General features: G+C 41.9%; 1 pseudogene; it reads right to left on the minus strand.

Annotated features, from left to right (window-relative positions):
• Window positions 1–6,097: 6,097 nt before the first annotated feature.
• Window positions 6,098–8,221, minus strand: LOC105505047 (annotated as a pseudogene).
• Window positions 8,222–13,752: the final 5,531 nt, after the last annotated feature.

The following is a 13,752-nucleotide window of genomic DNA, read 5'->3' on the forward strand; positions in this document are numbered from 1 at the left end:
AGACTCAGCCCCTTCGTCTCATTTTAGCAACAATTTTAAATGGCCAATCTCGTTGCAAATTATAATTTTGCAAAATATACAAAAGGATTTGGAGAGAAGAGGACTGATTTGGGATGTTACAGGAGTTCAGCATAAAGGGCTCGCTAGCACCCAGCACCTGAATGAGTGCTAGGCATGGTAAAAGTACTTGATAAATGTAAAGGGTGAATAAATGACTGCTAAGTTTTGGCTCCTGCTACTGACTACGTTGTGGTGCCATTTATTGAACTGAGGAAGACTGAGGGAGAAATTGCTTTGGTGAGGTGACAGAGCAATCAAGACAGTTTTTCCCATGCTGAAGCTTTCTTTCTGCAGGCTTTCTCTTGTGCCTGAAGAGCTGCTGGCCACAAGCATGAACAAATTAAAATATTGGGGATACACCCCTCAACCCATGGAAGGAGTATGTGATAGCTGGTGGATGAATGCCTCCGCCTCTCCCTCCCTGCTGGTGGAATAATTCTGAGGCATGGTTCAACTTTCTCAGAGAATCCTCAGTGAGAATGAGCTCCTTTGAACACAGTGGTGGCCAGCTTAACAAAGCCTTTACTGGCTTTTTCATTACCCCACCTCTCTTTCACTCACTTCCTCACTTGTGTTTCCTGAAATCCCCTTCCAAATAAATGCTCGCCTTGGGCTTGTAGAGGATACGCAAACTAAGGCAAACAATAATGATGAGAACGTCAGGCCTTGGGTCTACAGATCATCTTTGTCTAAAGTTCTCTCCCTTGTCTCTCCATCCAAGTTCTTAACATTCTTTAAAACTCAGTTCAAATCTCACTCTTCATGTAACACCTCTAATCTCAAGTGGCCCCTTAGTGCTAAGTAGCAATTCTAATTTCTCTAATCCACTGTTTTGCCTGCTCCTAGACAACTATTTCATAACTTTACCTCTTTCTCAAAACCTCAGAACTCTATTCAGCCACCGATTTGGATTGTTATGACTATTCGTTTGTGACTAGAGTCCATTTTGGCTGGAACTGGTTTGAACTGCAACACCATGCTCCTTATCCTCGATTTCTGTTGTTGAATTTACTTCCTCTGTTGTGAAGAAATGAGAATTAATCCGAATAGAATTCCTATACCCTCCCAACATAACATCTACCCACTTCCTGCATCTGGACCCATAACCCTGCTCTCTCCCCGAAACTCCATTAATATAAATGAACTGTCTTTGCTTCTGTGCAAAGCCACCTACTTCCCTTGGGCCCTGTACGCCATCCTTTCTCTACTATTCAGGACATCGCTCTAGCAATTGTCCCTTTTGTTTCTCCATCATCAAATTTTCCTTCTCTACTACATAATTCCCTCTAAATAATTTTTAGAGGGAATAAAACATGTTTATTTCTCACGATTTAAAAACAAAACAAAAAACGATCACATAACCCCATATTTCCCTCCAGTCACCACTCATTCCTCTGTTTCCCTTTTTTCAAAACTCTTGGAGAGTTGTATGTGTTTGCTATCTTTCATTACCTCTCCCTTCATTCTAAATGGTTTGCACTTCACAGAAGTTTTTATTTTCACTGTTAAACCAAAGCAGTTCCTACCAGGAACACAAACAACCTTTATGAAGCTAAATTCCATGGTTGATCCTCAGTCCTCAGCTACTGGGTCACATGACATGATTAACACTTTCTTCTGGACACATTTTTCTCATGTGGCCTCTGGATCCTCTCTCCTCATTCATAGTTCTAGTTCTCTTTTGTTTGTTCCTCCTAATGTCTCCGATCTCTAAGTAGAGTGTCTTATACCCTAACTTTGCTCTTCTCCTTTATGTATCTGTTCTTATCTTCTCTTTTCTTCTTTCCCCATTTTTTTCCTATCTGTCCCATCTTATCTGTTTTTGTGATCTTAAATGCTTTCTTTATGGAGATGAGACTCCCAAATTTGGATCTGCAATCTGGATCTCTTTCCTCAATTCCAGAATCATACATCCAACTGCTTAAATGTCATCTTCCCCTTGCTTTCAAATGACTTCACATTTATTAAAGTCCAACTATGAACTTCTGCTTTACACTAAAGACCTGCTCCTCCTCTTTTCTGTCTCAATAAATTTCAACCAATCCATTAGCAAATGCCATCAGCTCTACCTTCAAAAAATATATAAAAACAACAACAGTGTGTGCCTCCTCCTCACCACTTCCACTGCTATGTCGATACTTTCACCCACCACTGGATGTTTGCACTGACTTTTTACAGGTCTCACTGCCTCTGCCCTTCACTCCTGGCAGCCTATACTCAATACATCCAGGGCCAGCATCATAGGCATGTGACTCGTGCAGTCACACAGGGCCCCTCACTCACAAGGACCCAGTGCTCGGTTTAATGCTGTGCTGTTGCCATCTTGAAATTCTTGATAATTTTTGAACAAATAGCCTCACACTTTCATTTCTCACCAGGTCCTTCAAACTGTAGCCAGTCCTGAATGCACCCAACTGGGTCTTTTAAATCATAAACCAGATCATATCACATCTCTGCTCAAGACACTACAAAGGCTTCCTACCTCATTCAGAATAAAAGGCAAAAGCCCTACAATGGCCTCCAGGGACACATGTGACACCTCTCCCCACCTCTCACCTCTCTGATCTCATCTTCTATCACTCTGCCTTTTGCAGATTCCTTGATGTTTCTCAAACACACTAAGAACACTTTCAACCTTAGGGCCCTTGCACAGCTTTTTCTTCTGACTGCTGCACTCTTACTTGAACATTGCATGACTTGCTCTCATGTTTTCTTCAAGCCAAATTATAAGTGAAGCCTTCTCAGATTACTCTAAATAAAATAGAAATCAACATCAACCCCTTGGCACTCTGGTGCTTTCTACCCACTTTATCCTGCTTTATTTATTTATTTATGACAGGGTCTCACTGTCACGCAGGCTGGAGTACAGTGGTGCGATCATGGCTCACTGCAGTCTCAAACTCCTGGGCTCAAGCAGTCCTCCCACCTCAGCTTCCCAAGTAGCTGGGACTATAGGCATGAACCACCATGCCTGGCTATTTTTGTTGTTGTTGTTGAGGCAGGGTCTTACTATGTTGCCCAGGCTGGTCTCAATCTCCTGAGCTCAGGCAATCCTCCCACCTCAGCCTCCCAAAGTGCTGGGATCACAGGCATGAACCACCCACCCACTGCCCAGCTCACCTGCTTTTATTTTTTACCTTATATCTATCACAAGCTGACATTCATTCTTACTTAATTACTTATATATAGCCTGTATGCCTCTGCAAATCTAAAATGTAAGTTTCCCAACCTCAGGGATATTGCGCTGTTCTTTGTGATATTTCTCTCACCTGGGGCACTGTATACCACATAGTATTTGTTGAATGAATGAATGAATGAATGAATGAATGAATGAATGAATGAATGTACACATCATATTGAGAGGCAGGCAGCATTGCTTCCATGCCCATGTTGTGTATATACTTCAGGTAAGCTAATGGCAGTGAAACTGATGTCACTTCTCAAGTATCTTGAAAGCATCAGAGAGAAAGTGTTTCAAAAGAGCAAAGGAGTGACTCTAGTCCAACTGAAGACATAGCCATTCATGTGACAATTGTCTTCTATTTCTTTGAGAGCTGCTGTACTGCTGCCTGATGACCATCTTTAACTTTTCTACTGTTACTTAATGTTTTTACACATTGAAATATGATTTCCTCAACCCCAAGGCTCTCCCTGAAGCTAGAAAATTCTCCCTTATGACCCAGAAGAGCACACTCTGGGTCTACTCACTCTGTCAATGTGGGATGATTAGTTAGTTGTCAACACCACAAGACTCTCCTCATCTGATGGATGTAGACGTACCAGAGTTTCAAACTTTCAGAGGAAGAGCCAGAAATGTTCATCGAGAATACATTTGTGCCGTTTAGTTAAAACTGTCTGCAGTGGATGTATTGCTGGTGCTCTGCTCAGTTCCTCTTTACCTGCTTCTGCACTCATGCTGTGATGGGAGCTGTGAGTACTGATGGATGCCCCCTTCTCCTGAGAATTGCTCTTGGCCAGTGCTAGCACAGGAAGCTCTACCTCTTTCCCTTCTCACCAAACCTTGGGCCAAGGACTAATTGACCCAGGTAGGGCAACCCCATGACTTGGGATGGTATTAACCCTGTGGTGCAATTTGTGCTCCAGAGCTTCCCCATGGGTGAGACGGAAGCACGTGTCCTGTTGTGTCCACAGCTACACTCAGCCTTTTTTGCTCACTCAATCCCCATTTTGGCCTACGTCTTCAGAAACTAAACCGAAGGCACTATCCAAAGATTACTTGTGTATTTCTTGTAGAAGCCCCCACTCCACCCACACACATATACATTCCTTAAATAGATTCCTATGACCTACCAGATGAAGCCCAGGCTTCCCATCTGGACATTAAGTCTTTGCATGGTCAGTCAGGTCTCTGTCTTTCAAGATTTATTTTTCACTATCATACACCATATTAACTTACTCGGGGCTGCCTATTTTACATTCTCTCCCAGCCCTGCACATTCTTTGCAAAGGCCTCCCCTGCCTTGCCTGAATGATGAACACTCTATTCCTTATTCAAGACTCTAATATCACTTCCCCTGTGAAGGCTCCTCAGATTCCTCTAGGCTCAGTAGGTGCCACTCCTCAGTTCCCTACAGCATATGGTGTCAATGACAACAGTGATATGCTTGTCTGATTCCTCCACTTAACTGTGAACTTTTTGCTGTTGTTAATAAAGATGTTTATTTTGCATTTTATACAGAACAGCCTGAAGTCTGCATCATGACTTGATGGTTACCCAGGGATTTACGTGTGTCCAACTGAACACCGTGGTTCTGGGATTGGGGATCCACACAAACAAAGGCAGGAGTTTGGAGGGAAGAAGGGGGCACAGCAGGAGTGTATCTCAAGCCTACCTCAAAGGCAGCAGAGCATTCCGAGTTGCTGAAAACCTGTGCAAATGGGGCCTCTAAAACAAACATTGAACTGTGAACTCTTGGGGAAGGTACAAGAAAAGGATGTTGATAAATAAGGGGGCATTTTCTTGAGGCAGCGGATGAGGAGGGAGGCTTACTATTTTTAATGCCCTCAGCCCCAGGACATGATAATCAGAGGAGATCATGTCCAATCTTGAATCAGTTCCCTGTTCAAAAAGAGGTGCTAATACCCCAGGGACCAGACTCTGAAAATACCCTGCTGGTCATTCCTGAGTCCCTGTTCTATGCCCCACAACATATTAGAAGGGAAGGGAAAGTCAGAGGGTAGTGGCTTGTGCTCTGTGGAGGTATAAAACCTTAGTTCATATTAAGCACTGATAAAACCCAATGACGGGGACCACAGATCTGTTGAGAGGTTTCTAGTAGGGACCAAGAGTAGGAGGTCCAGAACATCCTCAGCTTGGGGATACAACAGGTGTGGAAAGTCTGGGAGGAGGTGAGTATTAAAGTAATGGGAAACAGAACACTCCCAGGCCTTAATTTTAATTGGATAGTTTTAAAAATTGAAATAGAATCTAACATTGGGTGCCAGTCACCACAAATGCCATGCCTTTATGGTCACTTGGTATCTTAAAAATTTGCCAAAGCATGCCTGTCTGGCTAACCAAAAGGTCTTTCTAGGAGGTGTTCGTGTGCACGAGAGAGTGCCAAGGGGCTTGGTACTGCTGACTATCCAATGTGATTCCTATGGAAACAGAAGGGGCAGAGTCTTGGTTAGCTGGCTTGTTGAGGTTTGACAGAGAAGAAGCAAAAGCTCCAAAGTGACTGTAGATTCTCTGCAACTGGCTTTGACCTAGAGAAAGAGGAGCCACATTCTCACTCTATAGACAGAGAGGGACCAAACCTAAACCACAGCACCTGCATTAGTTCTGGTCATCCTACAGTTGATGGGCAACTCATACCAGGCAGGGGGAGGGAGCTGATTAGGGAAGAAGGGATCATTTTTCATTTTTTAAACTCTGAATTAATATTTTAACCTCAAACATATTATCAGTGCCTCAGATATAATTTAATCTCAAGTCTTTAAAGGCCCCCTGAAACAACAATATACATTTTTTAAGGCTTCCTCACTTTCTGATAGTCAGTTTCCCCAGTATCCAGTTTTATCCTGACATAGAGTCCACAGACTTCATCAGACCACCTGTGCTCATGGACTTGGGTCTTTCTAGAGGAAAGCCTCGGGCTCGGCTCCAGATGAGCTGTGCCAGTACACCCAATGCCTGTGATGCCCCAAACAGGACCTCATAGCAACGTATCTCCGTCATGCTATAGTACTGGAGAGCACCCCACCATGAGCGTCTACTTTGGGCCCAGGATTCTTGGCCTTACTCTAATCTCAGAGGATATTGGGCACAATCTTGTATAGCTGAGCAACCAACTTAAACATGGGATCATTATGCGGCGTTTCAGAGCAAACTCTTGCTGACAGGTACATTGTGGCTCAGTCTTCCTTAGCACTGCATGGCCATAGCCTGGAACAACCCATCTCGAGTTGAAAGTACTCTCATAACTTCTCATCTGACACATCTTTGCCAACTTCCTTCTGTAGTTGTGTTAGCCAGACAAGCACTTCCTGATTTGCCAGTCCATGTAGAGGACCTGCCAGCCCGTTCATGGCTGCTGCAAAGGATAGGGATGGGTCTGAAAGGGCACTGCCCGCCAAATGGCTGCTATAAGCACTTACATTGCTGTGCTCATGGTCACTGTGGATGGTGAGCTACAGGTGCATGAGCTCAGTGAACTGAGCATCAGTATAGCCTAACATGTTGGTGAAACTGTGGGACCAGTCCAGCTTAGAGTCAGTGGCCCCAATACCGCTGCCCTCTCAGTAGAGATTACGGTAGACCTTTTCTGCAACACAAGGTAGCTTTGTGATTAGATATACATGGTCTTCATAAATCAACTCCCAGTACTTGGTTCGGCTGGCATGCTCTGGATGTGCTCAGGGAAAGCTGTTTAGGGCTGCCATGGCTTCACTGAGCTCAAACATGGGTATAGATTGGTGGGAACGTTGTCCAGCATGGTGACCACATGGGAAGGTAGAGCTGCCCTCTTTGCCCACTGCCAAGATACCTGTTCCTCTCTTGGGGTCTGTCCAGTTACCAGCAGCCAAAATAAGTCCCCTGGGTAGGGGTCCTTCCCCACCCTTAGCCTTGGGTAGCAGTTTTTGGTATTCAGGGATACTAAAGCCTTGGAAACAGAAATCTTCATGAGGATCAAGAACAGATGTTTTATACACCAGTCCCTTAATGCCTCTCATGCCACCATACATTGTGTCTGCAGCGATTTGGCCCACCACCTTCTTGCCATGTCACTGCCTGAAGGTCTTAATTCTGGCCTGCTCCTTAACTATCAGGTCAGCCAATAAGTCTTTCAAATTCTTGGAGGAAGCACTGGCATGCCAGGCAGCAAGAACAAGACAAGATGCACTGTTGCTTCCCAAGAGCCTGGCAGCCGCACTGGGTAAAACCATGGTGAGTGACCTCTGCGATCTGGTGGAGAGGGAAGAAGGGGAGAGAGCTGCAGCAGGAACAGGAACTACCACCATGGCACCAGAGACGGCAATGGGTGGACAAGGTTGAAAGGAGGCAGCTGAGGGAATGTGTAGATGAACCCGCAGCAGGTGCTCAGCCGGGGGTCCTCAGCAAGGCCCTGCCCACTGCCAACTATGAACTTATTAAAAGTGACTTTCCAATAGTTCTTAGCAGCATGTAGAGTAGAAGATAGAACAATGTATATCTTCAGAATGCACAGAGCCAATGTATTTTTGGATTACAAATAAATCAATTTAAGACCTATTGCTTCTGACAATGATTTGCAAATTGAGAAAATTCTGGAAAAATAGACATCCAACAAGTTAATAGTGATTATACCTAATGACAGGGTTACTGGTGGGGTTTTGTTTATTTGTATGTTCTTATTTGTTTCTTGTTTCTTATGTCAGCAAGTTTTGAATGGCATATGCAAATGATGATCCCAATAATAAAAACTATTGTGTTTATTCATAAGAGTTAATGTTTATAGAAAGAGAGATGAGAATGTTTTTGGACAGATTAGGATTTGAACAAAAATGTTAAACAGAATACAAAATATGTTTTTTCTCCTGTTGTCTAGCTTTTGTGCAGTGAACACATGTTGCTTTTATAATAAGAAATATACATTTTAAGTTTCAAAATTACTTAGAAAGATTTTGTAAATAATCTAAAAGAAAATAAATGTGTTTGGTAAATCCATTTCTGGGTTTACAGTAGTGTTGAATAGCCCAGCCAAACAACACATGACCTGAATCAAATACAAGTTTACTTGACTCACTCACTTATTCCAGAAGGGTGACCACATTCTTTTGTGTTACTACATGTCATCAGTGCCTGTAAGAGACAGAAGTCTTTGAATGGTGTTAAGGTTTTTCATTGGTTTTCTTGTATTCTTAACATTTTATGGTCAAGGTCCTTTGATGTGGGTTCATCCCATAATACTTGTGATGAATGAAAATACATGAACATGGAAGGAAAAACAGGAATGAATTGAGAAAAATCACATCATTCCAGGTAGTCTGCCTCTCCAAAAAAAAAAAAAAAAAATCATCAAACTAAACCACATGGTATTAAAATTCATTCCTAAATGCTCAGCACAAATAAACTTCTGACTCTTTTTTCTTGGAGAGGAAACTAATGAAAGTGATGACAATATTTAAGATGAGATCTTAGCTTTACATATTCTATGTTGAGAAGTCTTTTCTTTAAATATTAATTTGTCCGAACAGCTTTCACCTTTTCCTCTCTATAAAATATTATTTAGGCCAGGCGTGGTGGCTCACGTCTGTAATCCCAGCACTTTGGGAGGCCGAGGCAGGTGGATCACTTGAGGTCAGGAGCTCGAGACCAGCCTGGCCAACATGACGAAACCCCGTCTCTACTAAATATATTTTTAAAAAATTAGCTGGGCATGGTGGTGCATGCCTGCAATCTCAGCTACTTGGGAGGCTGAGGCACGAAAATTGCTTGAATCCAGGGGGTGGAGGTTGCAGTGAGCCAAGATTGTGCCACTGCACTCCAGCCTGGGAGACAGAGCGAGACTCCGTCTCAAAAATAAATAAATAAATGCATACATATTATTTAATTATCAGTTCATGATTTAAGGGATACAATACTGTGTTTTCATTTTTGGGATCATAATTTTATATATTGTTACTCAAGTTCACTAATAATTTAGAGATTTTCTGCACGTTTTAAGGGATAATATGATAGGAAGGGTGAGCTACATGTTTTGATTCCATAATTTTAAAAAATTTGTTTGGTAAGGCATACTCAAATGAACTGTAATGACACCTTATTTCCGCAGTGCCTTTCATCTGAAGATCTCAAAACATCCAACATTTTGAACACATTATTAAACTATTCTCACTGTGACAAAAGTACTATATTTTAGAAATATTTAAATTTTTCCATTCTTTGTCCTCCCTAGATTTGTTGATGCCTTTGGAATCTTCAAAGAAAATGTTGTTCATATTTAATAGGCAATTTGGAAAATATTTTATAATGTAACTTAGTTTCTATAGTAGCACACAAAGTATATGGGGGCATATTCTTAGCTCAACCAGCATAACAAAAAAAAAATAATAATTAAAACTACCTGTAATTCCAGCACTTTGGGAGGCCAAGGCAGGAGGATTGCTTGAGGCCAGGAGTTCGAGACCACCCTGGGATAACATAGCAAGATCTTGTCGCTACAAAAAAAATAAAATAAAATAAAAATTAACTGGGTGTGCTGGAACATGCTTGTAGTCCTAGCTACTCAAGAGGCTGAGGTGGGAGGATTGCTTGAGCCCAGGGGTCTGAGGTTACAGTGAACTGTGATCATCAGGTCATTGGACTTCAACCTGGGTGGCAGAGAGAGACCCTGACTCTAAAATAAAAATAAAAATAAAAGTACCTGTAATATTTTGAATATCTATTATGCACCAGGCCCTATGCCAGGCATGCTACATTTGATATCTTAAAACCTCGGCCAGGCGCAGTGGCTCATGCCTATAATCCCAGCACTTTGGGAGGCCGAAGTGGATGGATCACGAGGTCAGGAGATCGAGACCATCCTGGCTAACATGGTGAAACCCCATTTCTACTAAAAATACAAACAATTAGCCGGGCGTGGTGGTGGGTGCCTGTAGTCCCAGCTACTCGGGAGGCTGAGGCAGGAGAATGGCATGAACCCAGGAGGCGGAGCTTGCAGTGAGCCGAGATCGCCCCACTGCACTCCAGTCTGGGCAACAGAGTGAGACTCCATCACAAAAAAAAAGAAAAAAAAAAAAAACAACCTCACAGAATCCTTCTGGACAGATATAATTATTTTCATACACTGAAACTACTTAAGAGCTCTAAACTGAAAAACCTGGATTGGAATCCAGCTTTCTCTAGTGACATTTTCTTTTAACACCCTGATTGCTCCACAGTTAGGTGAACATGGAGGAGAGAGTGGAAGAGGGTTTTATTCCAATTTTTTTTTGCCTCTTTCATTTATTAATCATTCCAACTATTGGTAATTTTTTAAAAAGTTAGATTCAGAAGCAAGAATTAAGAATACTGATAGATTCTTCATGACAGTTTATGTCTTTTTTTTTTTTTATTGAGACAGGGTCTCACTCTGCCACTCAAGTTGGAGTGCAGTAGTGCAATCACAGCTCACTGCAGCCTCAACCTCCTGGACTCGAGTGATCCTCCCGCCTAAGCCTCCCGAGGAGCTGGGACTACACGTATGTACCATCACGTTTGGCTAATTTTTATAGAGATGGGGTTTCACCATGTTGCCCAGGCTGGTCTTGAACTCTTGGGCTCAAGTGATCCACCTGCCCCAGCCTCCCAAAATGCTGGGATTACAGACATGAGTCACCTTGCTCGGCCAACAGTTTATATCTTTTTTTTTTTTTGAGATGAAGTCTTGCTCTGTTGCCCAGGCTGGAGTGCAATGGCACAATCTCAGCTCACTGCAATCTCCACCTCCCTGGATCAAGCAATTCTCCTGCCTCAACCTCCTGAGTAACTGGGATTATAGGTGCATGCCACCACATCTGGCTAATTTTTGTATTTTTAGTGGAGACGGGTTTCACCATGTTGGTCAGGCTGGTCTCAAACTCCTGACCTCGTGATCCACCCACCTCGGCCTCCCAAAGTGCTGGGATTACAGAAGTGAGCCACCGTGCCCAGCCCAGTTTATATCTTCTATTGGCACAATGTGAGTGGTGAGATGATGTGAAGATAGTGGGTTTATTTAGGTGACTCATGGTCCTGAAGTTATAGGTTAGAGCAGCATTTCCCAAGCACACCCCATATACCACTGCTAGTCCTCGACACAACTTTAGGTTAACATTTGAATATTTTACTAGCTATATAGTTTTAACATTTTAACAGTTACTTACTTATTTATTTATTTATTTATTTTAAGACAGTGTCTTGCTTTGTCACCCAGGTTGGAGTACAATGGCAGGATCTCAGCTCACTGCAGCCCCAACTTCCCAGGTTCAAGTGATCCTCCCTCCTCAGCCTCCCAAGTAGCTGGGACCACAGGTGCATACCACCATGCTTGGCTACTTTTTTTTTTTTTTTTGTATTTTTTGTAGAGATGGTGTTTCACCATGTTGCCCAAGCTGGTCTCAATCTCCTGGGCTCAAGTGGCCCACCCACATTGGTGTCCCAAAGTGCTGGGGTTACAGGCATGAGCCACTGTGCCTAGCCAATATTTTTAACATCTATCAGGAAACAAACTAGCAGAATAAACTTTATTTTTATTTATTTATTTATTTTTTAAGACAGAGTCTCGCTCTGTCGCCCAAGCTGGAGTGCAATGGCATGATCTCGGCTCAGTGCAAGCTCCACCTTCCGGGTTCACGTAACACTAACAGGTGATTCAGTCATTAATAAAGTTTTACAGCTATCAACACGAGTGCTCTTATTTGTTAGAAATCTCTTCTATTATGTCTAGGAATATTTTTAAACCTCTTAACCATAATTTTAAAATAGTGGCTTACACCTGTAATCCCAGCACTTTGGGAGGCTGAGGCAGGCAGGTGACTTGAGATCAAGAGTTCAAGACCAGCCTGGCCAATATGGTGAAACTCCATCTCTACAAAACATAAAAAATAAAAAAAATTAGCCAGGCATGGTGGCAGGCGTCTGTAATCCCAACTATTTGGGAGGCTGAGGCAGGAGACTTGCAGAGGACATAGTGAGCCGAGATCGTGCCACTGCACTCCTCCAGCCTGGAGGACAGAACGAGACTCTGTCTCAAAAAAATAAAAAATAAAAAAGGATCTTTTTTTTAAAAAAAGAGTCCTTCAAAACCACAATGTTATACCATCTCATGCCAGTCAGAATGGCTACTATTGAAAATTTAAAATAACAGATACTGGCGAGGTTGTATCATTTATAAATGGTATTACTTGCCGTAAGGCCAAAATATGTAATGCCATGGACTAAGTCTGGTTACTTATGCTGACCCATGAATGGATCGAAGTGTCAACAATTAAAATGTCTGCCTTGGAGGTAAGGATACTGTGAGTACACAAATGACCACTGTATTTTCTCATATATTGAATTTTCAGTCTCATCATCATGTATTTCTTAGTGATATGTCAATTCAGCACTTCTAGAAGTCAAATGTACGTATATATTATCATGAACTACAATCCAGATTGGACTTTTTTAAATTTAACTTTTAAGTTCAGGGGTACACGTGGAAGTTTGTTATATAGGTAAACTTGTGTCATAGGGGCTTTGTTGTACAGATTATTTTGCAACCCAGGTATTAAGCCAAGTACCCATTAGTTATTTTTCCTGATCCTCTCTCTCCTCCCACTCTTCACCCTTCACCCTCCTCTAGGCCCCAGTGTGTGTTGTTCTCCTCTATGTGTCCATGTATTCTTGTCATTTAGCTCCTACTTATAAGTGATAATATGTGGTGTTTGGTTTTCTGTTCCTGTGTTAGTTTGCTAAATGTGGCCTCCAGCTCCATCCACATTCCTGCAAAGGACACGATTGTTCTTTTTGATGGCTGCATAGTATTCTATGGGGTATTTACACCACATTTTCTTTATCCAGTCTACCACTGATCAGCACTTAGGTTGATTCCATGTCTTTGCTATTGTGAATAGTGCTGCAATGAACATACACATGCATGTGTCTTTACAGCAGAACAATTTATATTCCTTTGGGGATATGCCCACTAATGAGATTGCTAGGTGAAATGGTATTTCTGTTTTCGGGCCTTTGCGGAATTTCCACACTGTCTTTTACAATGGTTGAATTAATTTACACTCCTACCAACAGTGTATAAGCATTCCTTTTTCTCTGCAACCTTGCCAGAATTTGTTATTTTTTGACTTTTTAATAATAGCAATTCTGACTGGTGTGAGCTGGTATTGCATCAGGGTTTTGAAGAACTCTTTTTTTAAAAAAAATGGATTTTATTATGATTAAGAGATTTAAAAACTTTCTGGACATAATAGAAGAGATTTATAACAAATATGAGCGCTAGTGTTGATCGTGGCAAAACTTAATTAATGACTGAATCATCTGTTTATGTTATAAAATGCAAGCTTAAACAAAAATAACAGTACACAAAAATGACAAAAATAGTTTGAAATTTGCAATTTAACTGCCAGCTGAGAGTGAACCTATTTCATTGTAGGTTGTGTCTCAAAATACTGGTGTCATTTGACACACACAAATAACATTATGAGAAACTTATTAAAATTTCTGAGGCAAAG

Source organism: Colobus angolensis, unplaced genomic scaffold, assembly GCF_000951035.1.
Source record: "Colobus angolensis palliatus isolate OR3802 unplaced genomic scaffold, Cang.pa_1.0 Scaffold98, whole genome shotgun sequence".
Taxonomy (NCBI): domain Eukaryota; kingdom Metazoa; phylum Chordata; class Mammalia; order Primates; family Cercopithecidae; genus Colobus; species Colobus angolensis.